Source organism: Manis javanica, chromosome 3 (genome assembly GCF_040802235.1).
Source record: "Manis javanica isolate MJ-LG chromosome 3, MJ_LKY, whole genome shotgun sequence".
Lineage (NCBI taxonomy): Eukaryota > Metazoa > Chordata > Mammalia > Pholidota > Manidae > Manis > Manis javanica.
In genome coordinates, this window is record NC_133158.1 from 164,366,533 (window position 1) to 164,385,170 (window position 18,638).

General features: G+C 38.0%; 1 protein-coding gene across 3 annotated transcripts in view; it reads right to left on the bottom strand.

The window, feature by feature from the left end:
* DNAJC13 (DnaJ heat shock protein family (Hsp40) member C13) overlaps positions 1–16,839 on the bottom strand; it is a 132,444-nt gene extending 115,605 nt beyond the window's left edge. Inside the window, exon 1 of one of the 3 annotated variants that reach the window (XR_012129496.1) lies at positions 16,618–16,839. The gene's annotated coding sequence lies outside the window, so the exon portion shown is untranslated. Of the gene's footprint in view, positions 1–1,653; positions 1,675–16,617 lie in introns of those variants that run through there. The other 2 variants (XM_073232290.1, XM_073232291.1) reach the window with 2 other exon arrangements.
* Positions 16,840–18,638: the final 1,799 nt, after the last annotated feature.

Genomic DNA, 18,638 nt, shown 5'->3' on the forward strand with positions numbered 1-18,638 from the left:
CTAATAATGTCAACATTTAAATTAAATGAATCTTTAAATCTCATATTGCCTAACAATGCCTTGGCACTCAATAGGCACCTAAAAATATTTGCCTAGTGTCAAACCAATTCCAAAAGGTTTGTTGAGCTGCCAAATCCCAGCCTTTTGCTGTCACTTTAAAGGGAACCTACTGTAAATAAGATTTAACTTAAAAATCACAATATTCTCATTACAAAAGTAATACATGTCCAAAGGAAGAAATCTGAAATATTCATAAAGTAAATAAATTTTCATTCCAGCATCCAATGATAATCATTCTAGACTCCCTTCTTCTATTTAGAAAAAAAGGTTTTTTAAACAAAATTGAGATTTTCATTTGTCATTAATATTGTTTTTGCAGAATATTAACCTTTCCCATGGAATTAAATATTCTTTGAGAAAATGATACTAAAACAGTTCAGTATTGTCAAACTTGTATGATAAATCACATGGTATGACATTCTTATGAGCCACATGGACAGGGACCATGTTATCTCCAACAGTTCACTGACTAGTTTATTGACTGAAACCCAGAAATATATAAAATCTAGACCCAGGTTCATGAAAAAATTTAAATTAAGCTAATTTTACAGGACAAATTATTGCAACTGGCAAAAAGACTGATGATAAATTTTGAAATATTAAATCATTCACTTCACACTAAGTTAAAAATTAATATGGTTCATTTACTTCTTTTGTGACTTAACTATTTTTCCCTCCCCTTAATAAATAGAAATGCACTCTAAAAAATATTGTAAGATATACAACAAAGTGTCAATAATGAAAACTGAATTGTTGGAATTATGGTTCACGCAAGCTTTCTTTACATCTTTATATACATCTAAATTCTTTTAAATCAATAAGTATCCTTTTCAAAATTAGAATAAAACCATTATCATTCAAAAACATTTTTATAACAGCTTTTTGAACTACAACGCACATGCCATAACTCACCCTTTTAAAGTGTAAAGTTCAGGGATTTTTACAACCAACACCACTATTTTTTTTTTCAAGTAATCATTGACTGTTTTATTCTTAGCTTTGAAAAGGTAAGTTCAGCTATTTATTTTATTTTATTTATTTTATTTATATTATTTTATTTTATTTGAGAGGGCATCTCTCATATTTATTGATCATATGGTTGTTAACAACAATAAAATTCTGTATAGGGGACTCAATGCACAATCATTAATCAACCCCAAGTCTAATTCTCAACAGTCTCCAATCTTCTGAAGCATAACGAACAAGTTTTTACATGGTGAACAAGTTCTTACATAGTGAATAAGTTCTTACATGGTCAACACCACTATTTTTAAAACATTTTTACCAATTACCCCAGAAAGTGTTAGAAGTCACTCCCCATTCCCACTTAGTCCCAGCACCTGGCAACCACTAACCTACTTTCTGTCACTATGGATTTGCCTATTTTGGACAAATATGTGTATTTGTCTTGTTTTAAATTATAACCACCCTCCTCATTCTTTACTCCCTCTGACTCTCACTCATTTTCCCTCCATGGTACCTTCCATAGGGTAATGTCCAATTTATTGTATTATTCATCTAATCCTACTAGAATATCCACAGGGAGGTACTTTTGACTGTTAAGCTCATTTATGTACAAATCCCCAAGCCTACCCGAGTGCCTGGCACAGAACAGGTGCTATTTGAGTGAATGAATGAAATACAGCAATCCCATGGGAAATTCCAATGACCACTTCAAATGTGATGTTCTAACAGGTAGTCCCAAGTTAGGACACAATCCTTCTGGGAAAGTATCAGTTCACTCTCTGAGGAATAAAAGAGCCACAAGAACAAGTTTAGAAACACCTTAATTGTTACCAGAGAGGAAATTTCTCTTGACAGTCAACTGACATCTTCCTATTACTATGTATGGAAATAACTAAATATAGTCTTCTTGACAGTTTTTTTTTTTTCTGGATTGCCTATCTGGGATGACAGAGGCAGCAAACTCAGACTTATTAAACCCTTCTGAACATCATCCCTGCCTTTTGAATCATTTACAGTTAATGATACTGCTGAAAACAAACTTTGGATCCTTGAGAACATGTCAAAATAGTGAAAAATACAGGTTTACAGATGACATCTTTCTCTTACATTCTGTAACTGAAGATTGGAACAGAAGAAAAAGGAGACAAATACATGGCCAGTTTATATACAATAAAGGAGTCATGGACATACAATGGGGAAATGACAGCCTCTTCAACAGCTGGTGTTGATAAAACAGGACAGCTACATGCAAGAGAATGAAACTGGATTATTGTCTAACCCCATACACAAAAGTAAACTCGAAATGGATCAAAGACCTGAATGTAAGTCATGAAACCATAAAACTCTTAGAAGAAAACATAGGCAAAACTCTCTTGAATATGGACATGAGCAACTTTTTCATGAACACATCTCCCTGGGCAAGGGAAACAAAGGCAAGAATGAACAGGTGGGACTATATCAAACTAAAAAGCTTCTGTACAGCAAAGGATACCATCAGCAGAACAAAAAGGCATCCTACAGTATGGGAGAATATATTCATAAATGACATTCCGATAAGGGGTTGACATCCAAAATATACAAAGAGCTCACGCACCTCAACAAACAAAAAGCAAATAATCCAATCAAAAATGGGCAGAGGATCTGAGGTGACACTTCTCAAAAGAAGAAATTCAGATGGCCAACAAGCACATGAAAAGATGTTCCACATCACTAATCATCAGGGAAATGCAAATTAAAACCACAATGAGGTATCACCTCCCACCACTTAGGATGGTCAACACCCAAAAGACAAGCAACAACAAATGCTGGCAAGGATGCAGAGAAAGGGGAACCCTCCTACACTGCTGGTAGGAATGTAAATTAGTTCAACCATTGTGGAAAGCAATATAGAGGTTTCCCAAAAAACTAAAAATAGAAATACCATTTGACCCAGGAATTCCACTCCTAGAAATTTACCCAAAGAAAACAAGATCCCAGATTCAAAAAGACACATGCACCTGTACATTTATCACAGCACTATCTACAATAGTCAAGATAAGGAAGCAACCTCAGTGTCCATAGTAGATGAATGAATACATATGTGGTACATATTTAGCCGTAAGAAGAAAACAAATCCTACCATTTACAATGATATTGATGGAGCTAGAGGGTATTATGCTCAGTGAAATAAGCCATGCGGAGAAAGACAAATACCAAATGATTTCCCTCATTTGTGGAGTATAACAATGAAGCAAAACTGAAGGAACAAAACAGCAGCAGACTCACAGACTCCAAGGGACTAGCCGTTACCAAATGGAAGGGGTGGAAAAGGGTGGGTAGAGTGGGAGGAAGAAGGGGATTAATGGGCATTATGATTAGCACACATGACATAGGGGGGGTCACAGGGAAGGCAGCATAGCAGAGAAAACTAGTAATTCTATAGCATCTTACCACACTGATGGACAATGACTGCAGTGGGTGTGGGAGCAGACTTGATAATATGGGTGAATGTTGTAACCACAATGTTGCTTATGTGAAACTTTCATAAAAGTGTATATCAATGATACCTTAATAAATATATATATATACATGTAAACTATGTCATTATGCTGTATACCTGAAAATTTATACAGTATGGCATGTCAATTATATCTCAATAAAATGGGGTGGGGGGAAGAAAAAGGAGGATACAAAAAGTGAACGACCTGATATCGAAGAGCAGAGTTTGAATTTCTTTCTAGTCAATAACTTAAGATAACAGAATGACTGACACTGTAACAAGGTCCTATCTTAGGACAACTGACAATAAAGAAAATGTGTTTGAATGAAGACTGGCTGATATCATTAAAGGACTTAAAAATTAAAGTGAAAGAATAATAATTTTTTTAAAATGACAGCCACAAAGGACTTAGAGAATGACCCAGAAGGATTAAAGACAATCCCTAGTAAATTCACTGGGGGGAGGGATGGAGGATAATCCCACAATAACAAAGCAAATTTAAGAAGAAAAAAAATTCTAAAGAATTACCTCACAGTTATCAGAGTTGAGGAATTATGTACGTAACTCAAACAGATCTTTTAGGAGGGGAATTAAAACAAGTTTACATCAAGGAAGCTTTTTACAACCTTCTGGAGACCTGTGAACTTAAGGGTGATGAAAGCACCAGACTCCAGGGAGTTCTTAGGTTAGGACAGATAAAAGGAAAAAGGGAGAGAAGATGTAACACATTAATGTAAAATTAAACTACCAGAAGACATACAAATGGCCAACAGGTATACAAAAAGATGTTCAGTATCAGTACCAGGGAATGCAACTCAAAACCCAGAGATAACACCTCACACCTATTAGGCTGGATCTTATAAAAAAAATAATAATAATAAAAGACAAGTGTTGGCGAGGATGCAGAGAAACTGGAATGTAAAATGTTGGTGGGAATGTAAAATGGTACAGACACTATGGAAAATAAACAGCATGGAAGTTCCTCAAAAGATTAAAAATAAAACTATTCCATGATCTAGCAATCAAACTTCAGGGTATTTATCCAAAAGAACAGAAATTAGGATCTCAAAGAGACAGCATACCCATGTTCATTGCATAATAGCCAAGATGTGGAAACAACTAAATTATCCATCAACAGATGAATGTATAAAGAAAATGGACACATACAAACACAATGGAATATTATTTAGCCTTGCAAAAGAAGGAAATCCTGTGATATGCAAACAATATGGTGAACCTTGGGGACATTATGCTAACAGAAATAACCCAGCCATAGAAGAACACATACTGCATGATTCCACTTACATGAGTTTGAATTGCATGTCAAACTCATAGAAGCAGAGGGCAGAATGCTGGTTGCAGGGATTGGGGTGAGGGGGAAGTAGGGAGTTGCTAATGAATGAGGATAAACTTTCAGTTACGCAAGACGATTATGTTCTAGAGATCTGCTGTACAGCACTGTGACTACATAACAATGCTGTCTGTACACTTAAAAATCTGTTAGATCTCATGTTGTGTTCTTACCACAATAAAATAAAATTTAAAAAGCAAAAATAAAATATTTAAACTATTGACTACCTGGCCTGCCAAAAGAATTATTGTATTCTGACGCAAATGACAATGGCGACAGAAAAATACAATAAGGAATTAAAGAAGTACTTCAATTCTCTGGACATTATAAGTTCCTATGGCCAAATTCAGCACACCTGATAATTGTCTCTAATATTTTAGGAAGCAGAAAATGATACTGCTATTCTGTATCCAGTCCTGAATAACCACCACCAAGGAAAGGCTGATAAATGCTCTTAATGGAAGAAAATTATTCCTCTATCTGAGAAGCTTGCCTTCAGCCATGTTATAATTTTCACAAGGGTATATTTGAACATAAGAAAAGGAGGAGGTACATAGTCAAGAAATAATGGGATAATTCAATGTTATTACACCTTCTGCATTGCCTCAAAATGCAAATCAGGATGTTTTTCCATTTTGAACCCTCAGTAAAGATTATCCTAATACTGGGGTGGCAAGGTGACCCTAATATAAAAAGACTGATGACATGTCCTGAAATTATACAACTACCTTTACTTATCATGGTTAATGATTAAGCTAGGCATTTATCTCGCTTTTACCTGTCACGTTTGTCCCCATAACAACAACATGGTACCAGTGTGATGGCTCCCATTTTATTGAAAAGAAAAATGAGAGTTAGAGAAATCAAATCACTTCTCCAAGATCACACAACTGGTAAGTGGCTGGGCCAGGCTTAGGACTCAATCTGCTTAACTCCACACTGCATGTTTTCAACTTAAAGTATAATACCTTCCTTCAAATTTAGGACATAAAAATAAATTCATTCTGACCATATAATTACAGATTTACCATTTGACAGCACATTCCTACATTCATTTACAACTATTTCCAATCACTATCCTCACCTGGAAATACGATTATGCACGTGTGAGAAACAACTTTGAAGCCCACAATTTCAAACAGTAAAACAAATTACCATACTCAACACAAGGGAAAAGAAAGAAAAAGGAAGCCTCCATGGCTGAAATACTCTTATCAACTAAAAACAAAACTAAAATAGTTCCATCTATAGATAAGCTTTAAAAAAAACTTGAAGTGTTCAAAACAAACATAATGACAGAAATTTGCTACCAATATGTGATTTCAGGATCATCTTTAAGGACAGTTCAACAGTAGAAAAATACTATTTTAACATTGAACTTTTAAAATAACCAGATTAATGAGGCCAGGACCTAGTTCTCAACAGTGTAATATTAACCTCTCCAAATTTTCAAGTAAATCTACTTTTTATTACCAGTAAAACCTCAACCATTTTATGACACAGTCACCTCATCTAATGAAGGCAACTGGTCTGAAAAGCATTAACTCTTTCAGACTATGAGGATACTTTTAGACACAGAGGTAACTCAGTAGTGGATAATGGCAATGAACAAATATCAGAAAAACGCAGAAAAAATAGGACAAGACTATTCAGTACCAACTATGTAACATTCAAAGTGAAAGAACAACTTCAAGAGAACCACTGGAAAATGAGTGAAAGGCAAGTCAAGGGGGTCTTCCAAGTGCAGTGGTTGAGTGATGATCCAATCTGGGAACACCAACTTGGAACATCTCCTTGGAGTATGCACCAAAGCTGCCATTTCACATACTAAACATTAACTAATGACTAGCTCAAGACATTAGTTCATCTACAAAACAGGCATGACAGTACCTGTAGCTGAGGGGTGAGGACTAAACAAGATACCTTGAATAAAGGCATCAATGTGATGCTTGGCTCAGAATAAACATTCAAAAATATTAACTGCAATCATAATTAGTACTGTACTTTAAATGTACTACCCCAGATATGCAATAGTTGTTTACAGCATTTCTATTATCTTTTTCACTTTCAAGATTACTTACAGGATCCTACACCTCTTAAGGCATTTTTCTTGGGAAAGTTATTATTAAATTACTTGATCTAAGTCTTCTATTAATTTCAACTCTTATGCTCTTTAATGTGTATCAACAATGTATAGCAAATAGAATTTCTACCTTCAAAAGTACAGTGTTTCATTGACTTAATCAGTATCCATAGTTTTTATCTATTCAAAACAGGTAAAAATTAAAATAACTGTTCAAAAATAACCGTTCCAATATATATTTCTTAAATTGAGTGGAGTACACAAGGGCATCATTATTTTATTGTTATTTTAGTCTTTCCAATCTATCTTTTTCAAAAGAAAAAAATGCAGTTGCCCCTTGTACAACATGAGTTTGAACTGCACAGATCCACTTATATGCAGATTTTTTTCAGTACAGTAGTGTTGTAAATGTATTTTTTCTTCCAACTTTAATAACATATTCTATTCTCTAGCTTACTTTACTGCAAGAATATAGTACATAATACATATAAACAGAAAACATGGTAATCAACTACTTATGTTATTGGTAAGACTATTAGTAGTGAAGTTCCAGGGAAGTGAAAAGATACACATAGATTTTTGATTGCAGGGAGTTGGTGCTCCTAAACCCCGCCCTGTTTAAGGATAAACTGTATGACATAGGCTAAGATAATTATGACAGATGCAGTTTTTAAAAATTATCTTAAGGCAATTATACCATAACACTTAAGGTTCTCTTTATTTCAACTTTATTCCTAAAAATACTATTTTCCAAGGCCATCTTATTTACTACATTTTAAATATCCCCCATTTATGCATTTAGAATTTTGATTATTAGAAATGTTTCTTTACATGAAACCAACCTAATATTTTAAATTGTTTGATGCCTACAAATTAACTACAGTTTGAGAAGCTTTTGGAAAAAAGAACTTCATTCCATAAAAACAACTTAATCTACATTATATGCCTCCTATGTGCATGTTTCTCTAAAAGTAGTTCTAAAATTGTTGCTCACAAGCAAAAACTCTTAAGCAACCATAATTCCCATTAACACTGATGAAAAATCTGTAGAATGTCTAGTGTCAAGCAGCTGAAGCATCAAGCAGGTAATGGCAATAACAGTCATTTATAGGCATAGTCTATAAATAAAAAGTTGCCCAACTAAAAAAATGTATAAATGATTGGATGAAATCTTGGTAATAGCTGTACCATCAGCATTTGCCGACCTGCCAGTTGTTGAGACACATTCAAATTAGCAAAAATCCATCTGTTCAAACTAAATACTGCTTAAATTTCATCTCCTTCATTCCTGCAACAGTGCTTCGCTTCAAATTCTCAAAAACCTACCTTTCTTTTTAATGAGAAAAAGCCAAATTTTCTTGCCCTTTGTAACTAAATCACATCTGAAAGCTTCTCCAGTTTTTCCAAGTTGACTCCACTTGTTTTCACTGCATATCCTAATTTTACACCATCAGCAGAGCTTTTCTGCAACTGTTCAGTTTGTACACTTAAGAAAACAGTTCTAAGGGTTGGAAAGTCAAATTCTGGGCAACAAAGGCATTTAGCTAGACTCACCTTTTTCAGTGATTTCACTCCTTCAAGCTTTTAAACTTTTAATTCAGAACAACACTAATCACATACTCTAATTTATTACTGGAAGTAAAATTGATAATCCATTTAAGATCATTTATGGATAAAATGAGAATAATCTTTTAGAAGGTATGATCTTGAGATAAAACCACAGGATTTGAGAGTCCACTGAGAAGAGGCCTACATCAAAACGACACTAAGAACAAAAAGCAGGTTGAAGGGACTCAACACCACAGGCACCCAAATAGATTTACAGCCAGGCTATAAACAAAAGAATGTGCACACATAGCGAGATTAAGTGCTTGGCTTGTGCTACATAAAAACTCAGAGTACTCATTTAGCCAGGGATAAAGGAATATAAGAAAAATACAGATCTTCTTCAATCTGTGATGGGGTTATGTCCCGAAAAACCCACCTTAAGTTGAAAACACTCTAAGTCGAAAATGAATAATCTAACCTAATAATCATAGCTTTGCCTAGCCTACTTTGAGCATTCTCAGAACACTTACATTAGCCAACAGTTGGGCAAAATCACTAAACACAAATCCTACTTTATAGTAAAGTGTCGAATATCTCATGTAATTTATTGAATACTGTACTGAAAGTAAAAACAGAATGGTTGTAAGCATACTGCCATTTACTCTTATGACCCATGTGACTGACTGGGAGCCACAGCCCACTGCTGCAGCCTCCGAGCATCACAAATATGTGTTATATCACACTGTATTGCTAGCCCAGGACAACATCAAAATTCAAAGTACAGTTTCCAATGAATACATATTGGTTTCACACCCTTGTAAAGTCAAAAAATTGTGAGTCAAACCATCATTGCCATAAGTCATGGACCACCTGTAGTATACCAGCAAATGAATGAAGAAATTGGTTTAATCAAGGCTATTTTTGTAGTCATACAAAATGTAAGTGAATTTTAAACAAGTATGACAATTTCTAGAAAGCTAATTTTTCTACTTTGAATCATCAAATGAAAAAATAAACTTTCATCATTAACTCCGCTCTCAAGTGATGAATTAAAAACGAGTTTGTCTTGAAATGCATCAAAAAATAAGATGGACAGAAAGATATTAGATATATAATAAAACAAATATGGGAAATGTTAAAGTGAAAATCTTGGAGATAAATTTATGGGCATCTAACGTAAAGCTGCTTCAACCTAGCTGTAGGTTAGAACTCTCATTTTGGGTGAATATTGCATTTGCCTTTATTTTATGACCAAACTCTCCAACAATAGAAAAGCTGTTTTTCTGCTTTATTGTAAAACCACACCTGATATATGGTGTATATGCACATGATAACAACCAATCTATAAATCTGGTACTTCCTCATACAGCTACAGCCTACTGAAAATGCAGGGTCCAAGGACAACCATTGCTAAAGCAAAGGCTAATCCCTGGATAATAACTGAAGAGAGAATCCCTTAATACTGACTTTTTAAAGACCAAGTTTTATTTGTAAATGGACTCAAAATCTGAGTGAATTTTATCACCGGGTTAGTTCAGTTCCAAATATAAGGTTAAAAATATAAATGGCTAACATTACATTAATTTTTACCCAGATGAAAAAGCTACAATTAGACTTAGAATGTGCTGGGTATGTTGGGAAAACAGGTAAGAACTTTAACTCTCTTTTTAATTTTTAATTTTCAATTTTGTTTCATGTTTTAATAAATAACAAGTACAGGCAAAAGCATTTCCTTCTCAAACAACAAATCAGTGTGTCTACTGTGTACAATACCTACTGTACAGGGATCTTTAAACAGCTGTAAAACAGATCACAAAGTAAGGTTTTAGTACATCCCATCTTAACTTTCTTAACTTGAAGAACCGGGTAACTCTAGAAGAGAAATGTTAGAGAAGATAGCCAATGGTAATGTCAAATTTCGGCTAATAATCTATCTCCAAATAACGACCCGGGAGTTCTAACATTGAAACCTTTGTACTGTCTTCTACATCAAAATGCACTTTCAACAACTTACACCACTATTTTGCAAAATAATCTAAGATACCCCCCATTCTTTTTAAAAATTCCATTCCTTTAATTAGAAACTGGGTATGTAAATCATGAAATAAAAGGGCAAGAGAAATTCAAAAGCAACCCCTAAATCTGAACACCACTTTTAATGTTATCTTAATGGGGGAGATAGGCGGTATACATACCACCGCAGGTAATTTTATTGGACTTTTCTATTCAATATAAATACATACTGAAAATGGTATCTGTCTCTTCATAGTTTAATCCCATGTGCTGATTTCATCTGAGTTATTTCTCACAATACTTTATCTGTTGCAAATATACTTTTTTTTCCAAGAAAAATGCGTGATTATGACTTTTCCCTTTCCAAACTTAAGTATCTTAATCACCTGGGGGAAAAAAAACTATGTGCTCCCTTGAGCAATTCTGTGAAATCAATACTACGATAATTTACATTATTTTTAGTATGTACACATTCCTGAAACACTTTAGGCCTGATTTCTATTTTATCTTTGAAGTTAATTTGGCTTATTATGCAAGAACAAAATGTACCAGGTTCAATAAGCTCCTCCTCAGCTCACAAACAGGCACTTATAATCTTGCTCTATTACACTGTAAGACCTTAATAGGTAAAAGAGACTTCAATTGCCATGTTTTAACTTGCTGTTTTTCCTATCACTAGAGTAAATGCATAATAGGGGACTAAATTTTCTAAGCATATAACAAATACAACTCGAAGTTTTACAGTAAGCATCCTAATATCCAAACACTGTTCTCTTTACACCATCAAAAGACAAGGAATTTAAGTTGCTACAATTTCCCTTTCACCCAGTACAAAATCACAACACGTGGGTACCTAGTTTGGCTCTTTTCAAAATATACCTATTATTCCTAAGTCTGCAGAGTGCTTCAGTTTATGCAACACTCCCAAATCTATCCATTAACTTAAAAAAGGAAAATTCCAGTTTTAAAATTAAATTCAGCAGCTATAAGTTTGGAGTGAGAAATGGCCTAACTACTCAAAGATTTGATAAACATTAAAATACATTCTGTATTTTGACTAGAAGGAGAAACTCCATAGCACTAGCTGACTAAAGAATACAAGTCTGAAAACCATGCAGAATTTAGATTTTAATATAATTAGTATAGAACTTATGAAACATGAGAAAAATCTACATTCCTAAGTTTATCAATCCTTCCATTGTGTTCTGCTAACTATACTTGACAAAATCAAAACATTAAAATAATTGTTTTAGTTTGCTTTAGGGTTTTTGTTTTTAGTCAGTTCATCCAAAGATCAAATTTTACTGGTCAACTGCAAAGAGATTAACAACGGGCCTGTGTTAAATATGTGAATAGTGCTGAGGTAGGGTGGTCTAATTCTAAGGGCAATTTAAGAGTGCCGAAACTATAAAATCCCACTGATTCTGGATTTTGTTGTTTTAGAGATCAATTTTCTTCATACAGAGTTCATAAAAGTACAAGTAAAACTCAAATATGCAGGCTGTTGAATAAACTTAAGAGCATCTGAAAATAATTAAGAATCACTAGCAAATTACATGTTTACCTTTATTGACTGAACCACACTTAAATGCACCTTTGCCCAGGTAACACTGCTAGCAAAGATGATCACAACCATCTTGGCTTAAGGTACTTCTGCCCCAAAGATATCCCCTAAACCAATGACAGTCAAAGGAGTTGCCACAATTAAGAAGCAGGTCACACAAGAGATGTTAATGATTAGCATGTACTGAGCATGTGAAGGAGAAAAATGTGTTGAAAACTAAATTTTGAATTAAAGTAATGATTGTGGTAGAATGCTGCTTCATATGAGACACTATGAGACCTCTTATTCGAGAGGGACTTGATCTAAGATCCACAGTGAATGCCTGAAACCAGATAGTACCAAACCCCGTATGCTCTTTCCATAAAATATGTATCTGTGATAAAGTTAAACTTATAAATTAGGCACAGTAACAGATTAACAATAACAATGTACTAAAGGTGTGAATGTGTTCTCTAAAAGTATCTACTGTGCTGTACTCACCCTTGTTCTTGTGATGTGAGATGCTAAAATGCCTACATGATAAGATGAAGTGAGATGAATGAAGGAGGCATCGTGACATAGTTTTAGGCTACCAATGCCCTTCTAACGACATTGTCAGGAGGATCATCTGCTTCCAGACTATGGGAATCTGAAACTGCAGAAAGTGAAACCACAGATAAGGGGGACTACTGTACTAGGATTTAGTGGATGGGGCTGGATACCCCTCAGTGTACAACACAGTACCACAGATTGAAGAACTGTCCTTGACTTTCAAATATTCAAGGTCATTCACACAGATAAAAACCTATCTATATAATTAACTAGTCCCAGAATTCTGTATTAAATATAAATCAGTTTTGCAGCTTAATATGCACATAATTTTCTAAGACTGTACCTATCATATAAATTGAGATATTATACTCTTAGCTTTAGTTTGAGAATGTCTATATTTTGCCTTCATCTTTGATATTTTTGCTATGCTTTTTCTTTCAGTACTTTCAAGGTGTCACTCAAGTGTCTTCTTGCTCGCATGGTTTCTCTGCTGTAACTCATCTTTGTTCCCCTGCATGCTTCTCTCCTTTTGCTACCATCAAGATTTTCTTTATCCTTTGTTATATCAGTTTGAATATGATCTAAGTATGCTTTGGGTTTCTTGTGGGGGGCAGGTATTTATCTTGCTCGGTGTTCTCTAAGTTTCTTGGATGTGTGGTTTGATGTCTAACATTATTTTTGGAAAATTATTTCTTCAAATATTTCATAATTTCTTCTGCTCTATTCTCTCTTCCTCTGGAATTCCAATTATGCATATATTACAATGTTTGATCATCCCCAAGCTCTTGGATGCCTGGGGGCTTTCGCCTTTCCGTTGGGTAATTTCTCCTGACATATACAAGTTCACTGATTCTTTCCTTGGCTATGTCAAATCTACGGGTAAGCCCAAAAGCAATCTGCATCTCTTTACTACACGATGAAATTCCTAGCATTTCCTTTTTCCTCTCTTTTACAGTTTCTGTCTCTCGGCTGAAATTACCCATCTAAACTTGCACGTTGTCCACTTTTCTGTTCATACCTTTAACATATTATATTCATTTTAAATTCCTTATCAGCTAATAGCATCAGCTAATGTTTATCTAAATCTGTTTAGAAGTTGGGCTGGGTTTATGATTTGCTGTTGCTATGGGTAACCTCAAGCGTACCACAGGTTTCAAACATCTAAATAGCTTGTCCCTGTGGGTGAGGATGGCTTACTAAAGCAATGTCTATTTCATTTGCTGTGCTGGGCCTCTTAGCATAATATTGTTCCTCTCCTAGTAGTATTCTGCAATTACTTGTTATTCAAAGCTTCTTAACTTAGTGGCAGTGGGTTGGGGACAGTCTGCTATTCTGATAAAGGTTCAGTCTTAGGCATACACAATGCCCCTGGATCTCAGGGGTGTCATCTTCTCATTTACCCTGGCTGCAGTTCTGGGCTCAGTGCCCTGCCCCCAGAACAAAATTCTTTCCCCCTTCTCTTATCTTCCCCCAGCATAATGAATGCTCAGCAATAGGGCCAGCAGAGATGCATTCTCTTCACAGTTTAAGGCTTTTGTTCCACAGAAAAGACACATGGGAAAAAAATCAGAGCAGTTTTTTTTTGCCCCTTCTGAAAGCTTTGCTGCTGGTTTCCCCCACTCTAGGTCAGCACAACAGAAATTTCCAGGGCTCTTTCCAATCTTTTCTGGGAGTACCCAGTGAGGTTTGTGGATAAAGACTGGAAGAAGGTGCACTCAGCCTTAATCAACTTGTTAGCTATTTTAGGTGAACTCTTTTTACCAATGTCAAGCTGTGGCTATTGAAGGTGAATGTGAATTCATGTTCACTCTCTCTCCTTAAATTTTGGGCCAGTGCTTTGCTGTGATCTCAGCTCTTCAATAGGTTTCCAAAGTCATGAATATAAAGTTAGTCCAGTTGTTTTTTGTTGCAACAATGGGAGAAAACTTCCTTTTTAACCCCAGAATAAAAGCCAAAAGGTGATTATATTATTTATAAACGATCTCAGAATAGTAAAGGAGGTGTTACAAACTATTTGAAATAAAAGGGGGGTGGTTCAGATAAGGTTGAGAAACACTGATTTAAGGAATGTCTTTCCAACAACTCTTGAACCCACTGCTAAACATTACAGTCAGTATCTAGGCCTAAAACTATTAGTAGCAACCAAATTTTTCAAGTTTATCTGCTTGGCCTTGCTTCTATTTTACTCATCTTAAGTACCTCAGAGAAGCAGGGGAAAGGTATGTGCAATAGATACCTCAGAGTCACCTGTGTAAAGAGAACTAACTGAGGAAAGGAGCCAAATTAGTTAACAGATGCTTTTTATTTCAACTGTAATAGAGCAGGCTCCACTGCTAACCTTTTCACAAATTTAATAAAGCCAGTATTGATATAGACCTCCTAGGCAACCAGTTTCTATTTATTTGTGGATAAAGCTAAATTCTTACAAATAACTCATGTTGTGATTCCATCTTTGCACTGATAAAGTTCATACAATTTAACCTATTACTACTGCAACTTTTAGAAAAAAGAATATCCATTGTATCCCAGTGTAAGACAAAAGGGCATTTTCCATGAACTGGACTTAAGGTTCTTTACATTCCTACATCTCAATAACCCTGACTCCTCTTTTCTTCCCTTAATATGTTCTACTTCCTGTTTTCAAATTGGGAGTAAAACTAATATTTTCTAAAGAAGCTCATGTTCCATTGTGGTATTAATAGCACAGCTGAGTCTGAGATAAAACCACTTAAACATTGTTTCATATTATATTTAACATGTTAACAAGGTTTTATGTTATATGCCAAAAGAAGTCAAACAACAAAGCAATTTCCAGAAACCAAAGAATTATGAAATCGAGTCTTTACAGGACACAGAATTTCGGACAGTTTTTGAAAATTTTTCTTTAAGGCAAATCGTGTTTCATATTCCCATAGACTCACAGAGTACCGGTAATACACTACAAAACTTGACCATTCTGAGTTATTTCCTCAGATTTTGCACAGTTTCAAACCTAGAAATCGATCAGATCCATAAAGTGAGAAAGAAAAGACAGTAAGAAAGACAATCACTGGGGCAGGTCCTAAATAAATATTCTGAAATTTTATTTTCCGAAGACACTACACTCCAAGAGACTCAAAATAATGCTACAATATAAAGCCCATCATAGAAGAGGCATCGGCATCTGCACAGGTCCTCCTTTATCGAGGAGAGTCACGATGGGGTCAAAGGGAAAGGGGACAGGAAGTGAGAAACTACTTTGGGAGAGCACTGCCACAAAAAGGGGAGATATTTTTACTTTTTTCCCCCAATAAAGGAAACAATCTCAGACATGAGTGATTAGCTGAACACCCTACAAAAAGGAGGCGATTTACGGGATAACATTCTTTATAAGGGTACTAAGTCAAATCTGCCTTTAACATCCACTCCACAGGCTGCATTCAGAGGCAAAATTAGCAGCAGTGAAGAAAAAGCCAGAGTGAATAAGCTGCCTTACCGGAAGGAAAGACCTTGGGGGAAACCTGATTTTGGAAAAGAGAGGTACTGGAGAAGAAACGACGCGAGCACTCCGCATTTCCTAACAAAACGAAACAAAGCTGAGCAAAGAAAGTCAAAGTCTACGCGGGGCGTGGGGGTGAGAAGGGCCTCCGACCCGAGGGAACGGGGGGCCGCCAGAACCCAGCAGCAAGCGCTCAGAGGAGGAGGCAGGAAGGGAATCCCGAGGGCGGAGCCCCGAGGGGAACAAGGTGTGGGGGTAGGGATGTGCAGGCGGGGCCTGGGGACCTTGGTGGGTACAAAACCAGAAAACTCGGCAGAGGGGTTGGGGTGAACCATCCAGCTCCCTGGGCCGAGGTCACTAGGAGCCGGGAGAGCGAGGTCCGACCGGCGGTAGCAGCTCTAGGGGGAGGGTTCATTTGCTCTCAGCAGCGGAAGGCTGCGGTGGTCAAGGCACACCCCTTCTTCCCTGCCCTTAGCTCCCCACGTCCTCTCGGCCACGGGGGGGATGAGGCGGAGTCCCACGGTCCGCTCCCAGAGAGGTTTACCTTCGCGCGGGGTGGAGACTCCAGCCCGAGCTCCCACCGCCGTGGGCTGTGTCCAGACCGGGATGAGGCGCCCTCGGCCTCCTCCCCCTCACCACTTCCCCTTTCCCCAGCCGAAGCCCCTGCACCTCCGCGGCCGCGGGTTCCTGGAGCCGCGGCGGCCTCCCCGCCCCCTCCGCCTCTTCCCTCTGCCTCTCAGAGGTTCACTCTGGAGGCCGCCATCTTCGCTCAGGCTCTGAGCTACCGCGCTCCTATGCGCCTGCGTGGCCACCGCCCAGGCTGTCACGAGACCCGGTCAGCTGATTTCAGCTCGTAAGCCTTCTGCAACCCTTTCTCTCCTGCATGTTCCCGCCCTGTGCGTCCCCCCTCGCCCTGAAATTCCGCGTTCAGCCAGCCCTCCTGCCCGCCCCCTAACAGTTACACATACGCAGAGCGGGAAGTCCCGCCGTGGGGTCCGAAGCCCACGCAGCACGTGCGGTGGGCCAGGTCCTCGGCGCTTTCTGAGAAGGTCGCTCCCCCCCCCCCCCCCCCCCGCCCTGTGGCTCTGCAGGAGGCTGTGGCATAAAGCATCTCCCCAGTCTAGGCGGGCACTCTGAAGCCTCCGCCTGCTATTCCGCGTGGCTGGATTGCCGGGCAGCAGGTTCACTTGCTATTCAGACTACAAGACCCACAGCTGGAAATGTTTAAATTTCGGTTGGTCTGGGAGGTCACCAAGTCCAAAGCTTTGGAGATGCCTACGACCTTTTGCTGGTGGGAGTACCGGTAAAATAATACTGTTAGCTCCCAGGTAATGTCTGCTGATCATGAGTCAGTGGGCTTATTTATATTAATCCGTAACGCTCTGAAATTGTAATTACCCTCGTTTTACAGGTAAGTTAAGGCTCCTATCCACAGTAATGGACTTGGATTTTGAAGGCAAGCACTCTTAACTCCAGAGCCTGTGTCCTCCATACCATCTCCCTGAGCACACCTAGGAGCTGGAGGAGGGGAGTCAAGTTAGGGAAAAGGGATAATACTTGTTACCTGTGGGAAAGGCTTTAATTAAGGAAGTGCCATCTCCACTCCTAGACCTTAACTCTAAAGACCACAGCTCAGAAGTGATTCTGCTGCAAACTTCAAAAAATGGATGGGGTGACTTGCATGGATACTTTCTCTGATAAGGGTTTAATACTCTGCAGTGCAATCATGAAATTGTGATTTCCTGGAGTCCATTTCAGCATTTGGCTCGTTTTTAGAGATGGTGATTGAAAGGAAAGGAGCGACACATAGCAGCAATTCACCGGAGAGTTCCGCTTTATTAGGGAAAGGTGCTGGGTTATATAGGAAGGGGCATGAATTGATTGAGGTGTCACTTCTACGGGGCTGGTGGCTGTTGGCTAGGTGCTGGGATTGGGAGGGGGGCGAGAGGTGATTGGGCTTCAGGTGGTGCCGGCGGGAACTGAGGACCCCCGAAGAGAAGCCGGAAGTTTGCCATCTTACTGGTGGGGGCCCTTCATTCCCCCCTTTCTCCTCTATGGGGTTGTGGACGTTGCTTTCTCTCTGGCTGCTTCCTGCTGAACAGGGGCGGAGAAGGGAGTGAGGGCTTGAGGATTGGGAGGAAAGGGTTGATAGGACTCCCCGCAGTAAGGACGAGTAGATGTGGACTTCTTCAGGTTTGGAAATTAATGAAGGTTCCCTGTAACCATAGGTTGGCCAAGAGGATTTGGGTGTCCGGAGCCAGGCATCTGCGGCTATTGTTTCCAGGAACAGTTTCCAGCGGAGAGGGGTCCTTCTCAGCGTGTGGTGAGGAGGTCACGTGAGGGTGAGGGATCTTCTGTGGCCAGAAGCTGGTAGTTCCTGAGTAAAAGCTGGTTGAAAGCTTGATTAGAGATTTTTCTGACTTGGGTTTTGATGAACTTTATTATACAGGGTAAGAAGAGACAGGCGAGAAGAATGATTATTATGGGGCCTGCAATGGGCCAGAGCCAGGTGAGGAGGGGGTTTGTTAGTATTGAAGAGAATGGGTTGGAATTGGAAGCAGAGTG